The sequence below is a fragment of the Gavialis gangeticus genome, unplaced genomic scaffold, assembly GCF_001723915.1.
Source record: "Gavialis gangeticus isolate Ggan-Ray unplaced genomic scaffold, GavGan_comp1, whole genome shotgun sequence".
NCBI classification, from domain to species: domain Eukaryota; kingdom Metazoa; phylum Chordata; order Crocodylia; family Gavialidae; genus Gavialis; species Gavialis gangeticus.
This window is the reverse complement of record NW_017729015.1, coordinates 559,432-568,402: the sequence shown is the minus strand read 5'-3', so window position 1 is coordinate 568,402 and position 8,971 is coordinate 559,432. Positions and strand designations below refer to the sequence as shown.

Genomic DNA, 8,971 nt, shown 5'->3' with positions numbered 1-8,971 from the left:
GGCTCTTTCTCTCTTAAAATAACAAAGAGCCCCAGGTTCTCTGTTGCAGTATGCAGTTAGGCATTCAGGTAGCGTCAGAGTGACGTAGCCGTGGTGCTCCATAAATTATGGTTGGTCTGTTGTCCATTCAGGCACAGACACTAAGACACACTTTGTATTTATGCATAGATGTATATGTATGTATGTATGTATTCGCAAAAATTACACAAATACGCATGCACGCACGCACATACCAGCAGACAGCTGTATGCATGTAAACACAGACATCTATGCACATGCACACACACACTCTCTGATATGAACTTGCACAAACAAACTAACATCTACCCCTTCACACAAAGACTTGTTATCAATTTTCACTGCAAAATTAAGTGGTAACTGCAACAGTGTTCAACAGTGTTCATGCTGAAAGTATACTGCAAAAATGGTAACAGCTGCTAACCTGTTTTACTCCTAACGTGCATTGCTGACATGTTTAATTGCTATTTCATGCATTAAAGTTAAATAATTGCAGTAAATGAGTAATCTCTCTAACAGAGCCTCTGCAACATCCTGTTTTAAGCAGTGCTAACCAGAAACGTTTAGGACTTAATTAGATATTCATTGGAGTTTATTAACTCCAAAGATTTATTAAAATCTGTTTGTTCAGTTAAATGCCTGGAACACATCATAATCAGGCTCCATTTTCTTCCCCACAATATGAAACATCTTTGACTGAATTCAAGGCAACAAAAGAAAAACTTTGCAAACACCCCTTCCTCTTTGCATGAGAAGACTCAGCAGCAGCAGGCAGCCCTTGTTTATAAATAACCAGGTTCAGGAAAAGGCATTTTCCGTTCTGGTGTCAGCACACTGTGAAGAATAAACAGCTTTCAGAACTGAAAAAAAACCCTTCTTGTCTTTTCAAAATGCAAGGCTCTGCATCTGCTTCATTTTATTCAGCCAGCGTCTGCATTCAGACACCACTTTTGTTCCTTCCATTTCACTGGGGCCTGCTCAGCAGCAGGCAGATGTGACATTCCAAGCATGGAGGACGAGGCCGTTTCAGGGAATGACAGGAAGGTGTTCTGAGTTCAGGCTGTTCCTTCGGGGCCGGTAGAAAAGTGCTAGCTGTGCTTTTTAAGAGGATCAGATGGGAGGCCGCAGGGAGGGAGGGAACTCATTGTGACCTCTAAGTGTTCATTTATTTCTGATCTGCTAGCCTCTCAAGTTATGGAAGAGCAACAAAGGATGTTTGAACAACTTTCATCCCACCAGATCCTGCCCTGAGCAGACTCTTGCCACTCCTCTGTGGCCTTTCACTAAAGCAGGGCTGTCTAACTGGTGGTCTGCAGGCTGCACGCAGCCCATGAAGGGCCAGCATGCAGCCTGCGGGTCTCTGCAGCTGCCTCTCCCACAACCACGTGGCATGGGAGGGCTTGCCACTGTTGCTACCTAAAGGGAAGCCCTCAATCCCCAGTAAAGACAAAGGGAGTTCACTTTGTCAGACAGGGCTCAGGCATAAAGAAAGAACATGCCTGTCCCTTCCCAAGAGAATCGCTTTATAGCATCCAGATCAGGCAGGGGCAGATCCAGGGAGGTGTAGCAGTGCAGATGCCCTCCCCCAACTTCCACCACCGCCACTGCTGCCTCCATCTGATCTGAGTGCAGGGGGAGCTCCAGAGCTGCTCCTGCCCTGCTTCAGCTGTGGGCTGCAGCTGTTTGGAGTGCCAGGTTTGCCAGGGGACACTGGCAGTAGTGTACAGGTTTCTCCTTCCAGTGCCTCCTCCCTGCCTGCCTCCCATCCCCTCAACAACAGGTATCCCCCGCTGGCCAAAAACAGGCGCTTGAAAGAGGAATCTGCATGCTGCTGCTGTCCGCAGCTAACGCAGGCAGAGCACAGGCATGGGCAAGAAGCAGGCAGTGGAAGGAGAAAACTGCACACTGCTGCCCCTAGTGCAGCCTAGCTCTCTGGACTGCCTCTCCCAACAGCCCCTGGCTGGAGTCCAGAAGGAGAAGCTCTGCCTCCCAAGCTCCTGCAGATCAGCTAGGGACAGCAGCAGTGCTGGCAGAGGGGCAGGTTCCTCCTGTGCACCTGCTCCCTATCCAAGTCCTCAGTTTTCCCTGCTGACACAAGAGTTCCAGCCACACCTCATCCCCATCCCCCCATGGTTTGAGGGGGCAGTACCATACCCACTTTTAGGAAAGTTGGATACTTCCATGAGATCAGGCAATGGGAATGCAAAAACACAATAATGTCTGAGAGAATGGCTATTGACAGGGCCCCAGGATCACTGCACTTTTGTTAGCCACGATTCCTCAACTCCTTCATTCTCCCAAACTTCTCAATTTTACAATCACAGGTATACAGTCATTAATTATATGCATTGAGCTACACTTTGACTGACATTTTTGGAACTGGACTGAACCAGTTCTTTTGTGGATGCAGAAGGTATCAGTTATCTAGAAATTTCTATTTTTGTGAATGCTACACTTCCAGAAGGGGGGATGTCTTATCCCTTGCCTTCGCCAGCAGAGAATGTGAAGTTTCACAAGTTTGTTTTCCTGTTACCTTATTTATGGTCTTCATTGACAAGGCAGCTTTGTTTCTACAACCTATATAGACAACCGAACGTCAATATATCCATTAAAACTAAACTACATCTAAAACTATTGGTTACATCAATTATTCCTACTAGTATGCATAAACTATGAGATAGTACGTTTGGATTAAAGTATCTCATTTAAGGCTTTGTGCTCTGTTTAACTTATTTGGTCCAGCTGGACATACTAATTGCTTTCTTTCCTTTACTAGGTGTCACGTCTGCAAAGGTTCATTCTGAGGTCACTTTGAAACAGGCTACTAGGGAGTTCTGCTTTAGCCACACTTCTGCAGCTTAACCCAGAATTTCTATGATTTAGTTAGACAAGGTTCTTTGAGTAAATGTGATTTAGTTACACATTTACAGCAACAACATACAGGTCCAGTTTTTGTATAATGGAGAACATATACAAGATAGAAGCACCTATGTCAAGACCTCTACTGTGTTCCTTGCACTGCCTGCACAGGAGGGTAAAGACAGGAATGGAACACAGAATAGTACAGGTTTCCCTCGCTTTATGTGGGTCCTGTATGTGTGAATTCGCTCCCCTACAATGACCCTTTTTATACCAAAAATTTGTTTTATGCAAGGTAAATTCACTCTTATGCGACTGGTGTGGTGGAAGCCCGCAGACAGCTGCTTTGTGTGGTGCATTGCGGGAGTGATGTGCACCAGAATATAGTCTCCTGTGCAGATCTGTGCTCCTCACTCGTTTTCTGAGACGTGTTTCTGTAGCTGCCATCCCCATTATGGTAACATTCACCACCACTCTGTGCTTGTGTGTACTGTCTGCTGTTGGTGAGTAACAAAATTGTCTTGTAAAAGTAGTAGAAAGGGATCTAGGGGTCAATACAGTTGAGGTCTTGGAACCTATCCTAGTTGTTACATTGTAAAGTGGGTTCCCTTTATGCAAATTTGAGTTATGTACCATTTTCCAGGAACACATGCATGTGCAGCATAAAGCGAGGGAAACCTGTACTCACAAAGATCAGAAAAGAAACATGATTCCTGGCACAAAGTCGCTTGATCTAAGCACAAGGCAGCACTGCTCTGGGAACACATGCAGGTATAAGTATCTTCTCCACTCTCCTCTTTAAACAGCAGAAATCAAGGTACTTTGTAGCCCTATCTAGCTAATGTCACCACTTTCTTACCACTAGCACGTTTTAAAGAAGATATGTTGGCCCACTGTTTCTCAGTCCTCAAGCTCTGGAACAGGGGTGCTCAACCCCTCACCCATGGACCAAATCTAGACCATAGAGCTATGGCATCTGGCCCACTGGGCTCCCCATGGGTTAGGAAACTTGGCAGTGGAGGAGCAATGGCTATTAATGTTGCAACTCCTTCCTCATTACCAAATTCTCAAGCCCTGCTGGACCAGGTCAGGGTTAGGTCATGTCCCCTCACCCCTCTCAGTGGTGGGTTGGGGCTAGGCCATGCCCCCTTTGTCTGCATGGCTTGATTGGTGCTGAGCTGCCCCCTGACCTTTCTGTGCAGCCAGATAGAGCCACTCCACGTCTGCTCCACATGCTGGATCTGACCTGTGAATGGACTGGGCCCTGCCCGTCTGGTGTATGGGGCAAAAAGCTTGGGCACCATTGTCCTAGAGAAAATGCTTTGATTTGATTCAGTTAGTGCCTGGGATGTTGACTAGGAGTGCCTTCGACAGGCATGAACCAGCTGCTGAGGAAGTTTTGTCTCTGTGACAGCAGTCTTGCCCTTGCAGGTGAAAATTCCTTTGTTGCAAAGGGCAAAGCGGTGGAAGGCACAAGGAGTGGTGAGGTCTTTAATGATAAGGCCCTGTGCTTGACTGTTAAATGGGAAGTTAATGTGAGGAGCAGAGTAAGATGTGATCATGCCATGGGTGATAGAGAGCTGAATTCTGAAGCAACAGGAGTACAGAAAACCCTCGCTATTCGTGGGTTCGGCATTCGCAGTTTCAAATATTTGTGAATGCCAAACCCGCATCTTAAATACTTAAAGGAGCTCCTCAGGAGCCCTGCGCTTACCGCCGCTGGGCTCCCACTGCCACCACCAGTGCAGCTATGTCCCACCTCCAGCCACCAGGGGCACTGCATTCATGAACACAGATGGTGTTCATGAGTGTAGTACCTTATTCACGGATTTCGCCATTCGTGGGGGATACGAGAACGTATCCCCCGTGAATGGCGAGGGTCTCCTGTATTATTATCACATGGAGGTGTCTGGCATTGTAACAGTTAGAGACCCAGATCACTTTCCAGGACTATACCAAAATGGCCACATTTGCAACTTCATATCAGATAGGAGTCTACCTTTGCAGTAAGCAGCACCCAGAGCCCTAACCTGACTCAGTTTCTGACATTTCTTCATGAGCTGTGTCTTAGTTAGTGAGGAAGTCCTGCTTTGAGACTGATTAAGTGCATGTGTGGAGGAGGGAGGGGATTTCTGTGCTTTGTGCTTATCTGATACTTGCCTTTATACACCAGCTAGTGATGTTCTGCAATTAGCTAGTGAAAGCAAACAAAGGAAGGAAGTGCACTTACTAAATCCATCTCAGCATGCAAGCTCCTCTGGAGCCACAATGAACCTCAAGCCTTTCACAGGATGCTGCTGCCCTCTGGTGGCTCTTGGATAAACATCATAGCTTAGTTCAGTGGAGGCCAATCTTCTTAGCCAACATGCCACAAATTAGGCCTGCACTTTCAAAAGTGCCACTCTCCTCCCCTTCCCCTGCCCAATTCCCCAATCTGTTATCTACTCCCTGCCCTGTGCAACTTCCCTGATTTTCTGCTCTGCTTTCTGCTTCCTGCCCTATCTGCTCCTGTGCTGCCTCCCCCTTCCCCAGTATGCTGAATGTCATACACACTGACCCCTGTTGCCTATGGCATCCCTGCTCTAGGTCAGTGTTGCTCAACCTTCTGGCCCTGCAGGCCATATGAGTGGCAAGAGTCCAGATCCAGCATGGGATCAACACATGAGGTTAGTCCACAGATGTCATCTAGTGAACTGGTCCGTCCCTGCATGCTGGATCTGGCTGCACACATCAGCACAACAGCATGTGTGGCCTGACCCTGCACACCAGATCTAGCTGTATGCTGGCCTGACTTGACACACTGGATCTGACTGTGCACCAGCACAACCCCACGCACCAGATTTGGCTGCGTGCTGCCCACCACACTGCACGTCTTCCAGCCTATGGGACTCTCCACAGGTCTGGAAACTTGGCAACAGGGGAGCTACAACTACTGCTGCCACTGCTCCCCCACCAAATTTTTAGGCACATAGAGAGACTCACAGGCCAGATGACATGGCCTCACAGGCCAAATCTGGCCTACAGGCTGGAGGTTGAGTCCTACTGGTCTAGCTCCATTTAGATCCAGAAAGGGGATTGCATGGGGAGTCTGCTCCATCAAAGCACAGAGTAAGGTGTCCTCAGCATCCTGAGTGAAAGAGCCAGTCCACTTCATTGAAGACTGGAGGCCAAATTACATTGTGGCAAGTCTTTGGCCAGGCCAAAGGAACAGGATCAACAAAGAATAAATGTAAAGCAGGGAAAACCAATCATGGCTTATGAGCTCTTGGATAGTCATGCACTCAATCCAGGAGTCCTGCCTTGCTCCCCAAAATGACAGGGGCAGGCTCAGTAACCTTGAGCCACTGAATCAGGGCCTGAAGAAGATCCTTTCTGGGAGGGAACAGTAGGCCCAGGGAAAGGGGATCCCTCAGTCTGCTTTCTGTGTGGTCAGCCTGGTCACTGGCATCAGGATTGCCCACTCATGGGCTGCAGTTATGTCCATTCTGGGTTTTCTGAAGTTCTGATACAGTCCAATAAGCAGAGAGCTTATACACTCCCCATAACAGTTGGGGACATCCAGGTCCTGGCCTCATCGAGAGGTCCCAGGTAGACATTTGTTTGTGGACAACTCATGGATCATGTCCAGCCATCAGTTGTGGATGTGGAGCATGTTTATATAACTGTATGCATGGGGATACTGGCCCCTATCCCACCACAATGTGCAATTCTTAATTGTAGGCCAAACAGTCAAACTAGTTGCAGTAGTGGCCAGCCACCTTTCCCTCCCAGTAGTGGTGCGTTGGAACTAAGGCCCACTGAACAAGCTGCCATACCTGACAGCATGAAAAAGGAGAAGCTAGAGCTGCAAGATCAGTTTGAGGACCAAGTGGGGGAGATTTTTCCTTTTGACCCCGAGATCTTTGGACCCTAAGTGACATCAAACTGGGAATGCCAAAGGGCTAGGAGGGAAGTTCTTGTGGCAGAGAAAAGACTAAGTAAGAGGCAAGGCAAAGGTATCAGGGTCCAGAATGAGCTGAGCTGGGCTGGCCCAGAGGGGACTCCCCAGAACCAGGTTCTGTGGGCAGTCTGCCTGAGGGAGAGATCAGGGCCCTGGAAGTGGGGACTGATTTCATTCAAAGACAGAAGAAAGACTAAGTCTTTGCCCTGCTCCCGCTATATGACCAGCTGGCCCAGGTGAATGACACAATAATAGACCCTCACCTAGGCACCCATGTGGGCAGCAGCAGTGGGATGTCCTGATGGAGGTCTTGTGCAACAGCATAACCAGAACCTGAAGAACCCAGTTGCTGGTGCCAAAGTTGCACTAGAATCAAGTTTTGAAATTGGCACATGAGATGCCTTAAGCAGATCATCTGGGGGGTCAAGAAAACTCAGGCAAAGGTATTTGCCCAGTTCTTCAACCAGGGATTTATCAAGACATTAAATATTGATGTGTATCATGCCCTGAGTGTCAGCTGGTTGTCCCACACCCACAACACTGGATGCCATTGGTGCCATTGCCCTTGATGGGTACCCCTTTTGAGCAAGCTGGGGTTGATATCATCAGGCCCTTAGAACCCAGTACCAGCAGGTGCCACTTGATTGTGGTGCTTGTGGACTACACTATCCAGTATCCCAAGGTAGCAGAAATCCACAACACCTCAGCCCAAACAGCATTCATGGAGCTACTAAAGATCTTTTCGAGGATGGGCCTTCTACAGGAAATATTGACCAACCAAGGCAGTGTCTTTATGTCCTGGCTACTTCAAAAGGTGTGGTTGCTTTTGACAGTCCACCCAGTCAGAACATTTCTTTACCATTCCCAGACAGATGGTCTAGTGGAGAAATTCATTTGGACTGTGAAGGGGATGTTAAGATAGTTTGTGCCAGGGGAGATTCAGAAATGGGATGTGCTTCTGCTTTATTTGCTCTTCATGATCTAGGACTAAAAGGAGCTGCACAGCTTGCAGCTCAGCCTGAGACCCAGTTGCAGGTAGACAGCAGTTAAGGGTCTGCCTGGTTGGAAGGCTGACAGCAGCTGCAACTGATGAGAGAATTAGGATAAAGCCACAGAGCATGCATCTACACATCACCATACAGCAACATTGCTATGGTGCCATGCTTTAGTACTTCCTTTTGAAAGTACTAAAGTACACCACATTACAAGCAGTTACTACGCCATGCACACAGCACACGATTAGATTTCATCACTATGTCACCGTAGCGGTGCACTATACCGGGGGAGCATGCTGCTACAGTGATGTAGATGGAGATCACGTATAGACCCGTGTGATCAGTACATCACTGTCGTGTGCCATACGGCAATGTAGTGCATCGCTACATTGCCTTAGGACAACATAGATGCACCCAGAGAGGCTTAAGAGCTCCAGGAACAGAGTAGAAAAGAGGAGGGGAAGGCTGTGGTGCTGGAAAGAAGCACAGGGCCTGGGTTGCTCTCTTGGGATCTGAGGAAAGACTGCTGATTTTTGGTTGATCTGCTTGTTTTTCTGTCCTTTTGCATACTTGTTGGTTTCATGGTTTGATGATTTTCTGTGGGGACACATTTGCCCCATGAAAAATAAACTAGCCAGAAACCCAGTATACAATGTGAACTGGCCTGTATAAGGAGGCTAGGTGACGTTCTCTGATCATCTACAGAGTGCTTCCCCTTTGAATTTCACTATGGGAAGCAGGCTCAAGGTATGTCAGAATTACTTCCCAAGACCTGGCAAGCACAGGACATGAAGACCCAGAACGTCGTTCAATACATTCTTAAGCTGTGGGAACAACTAGACCTAGCGGGGAGAACAAAAAGAACTTCAGGGCTGTGCAGCAAACACAAGAACAACTTTATAATAAGAATGTGTGGCTCCAGAACTATCGGCCTGGAGACTGGGTCCTGCTGTGTCTCCCCTCATTGGAGAGCAAATTGCTCGCTAAATGGAAGAGACTCTATCAGGTTGTAAGGCAAGCTGGGGATGTGGACTTATAAACCGTGCTTTATGGGAAGATAACACAGGTCACAAACGTATCACACAAATCTCTTGAAACACTGGCAGGCCTGCAGAGCACTGAACACCTCAACCACTTTCCCAGTGGTTAAGGAATCAGT

At 47.7% G+C, this 8,971-nt stretch overlaps 1 protein-coding gene across 1 annotated transcript in view; it reads left to right on the top strand.

Moving 5' to 3' along the window:
* The window catches only part of LOC109293964 (cbp/p300-interacting transactivator 3), a 43,719-nt gene extending 40,802 nt beyond the window's left edge, over positions 1–2,917 (top strand). Inside the window, exon 3 of the mRNA XM_019512116.1 lies at positions 2,795–2,917. The gene's annotated coding sequence lies outside the window, so the exon portion shown is untranslated. The remainder of the gene's footprint in view (positions 1–2,794) is intronic.
* Positions 2,918–8,971: the final 6,054 nt, after the last annotated feature.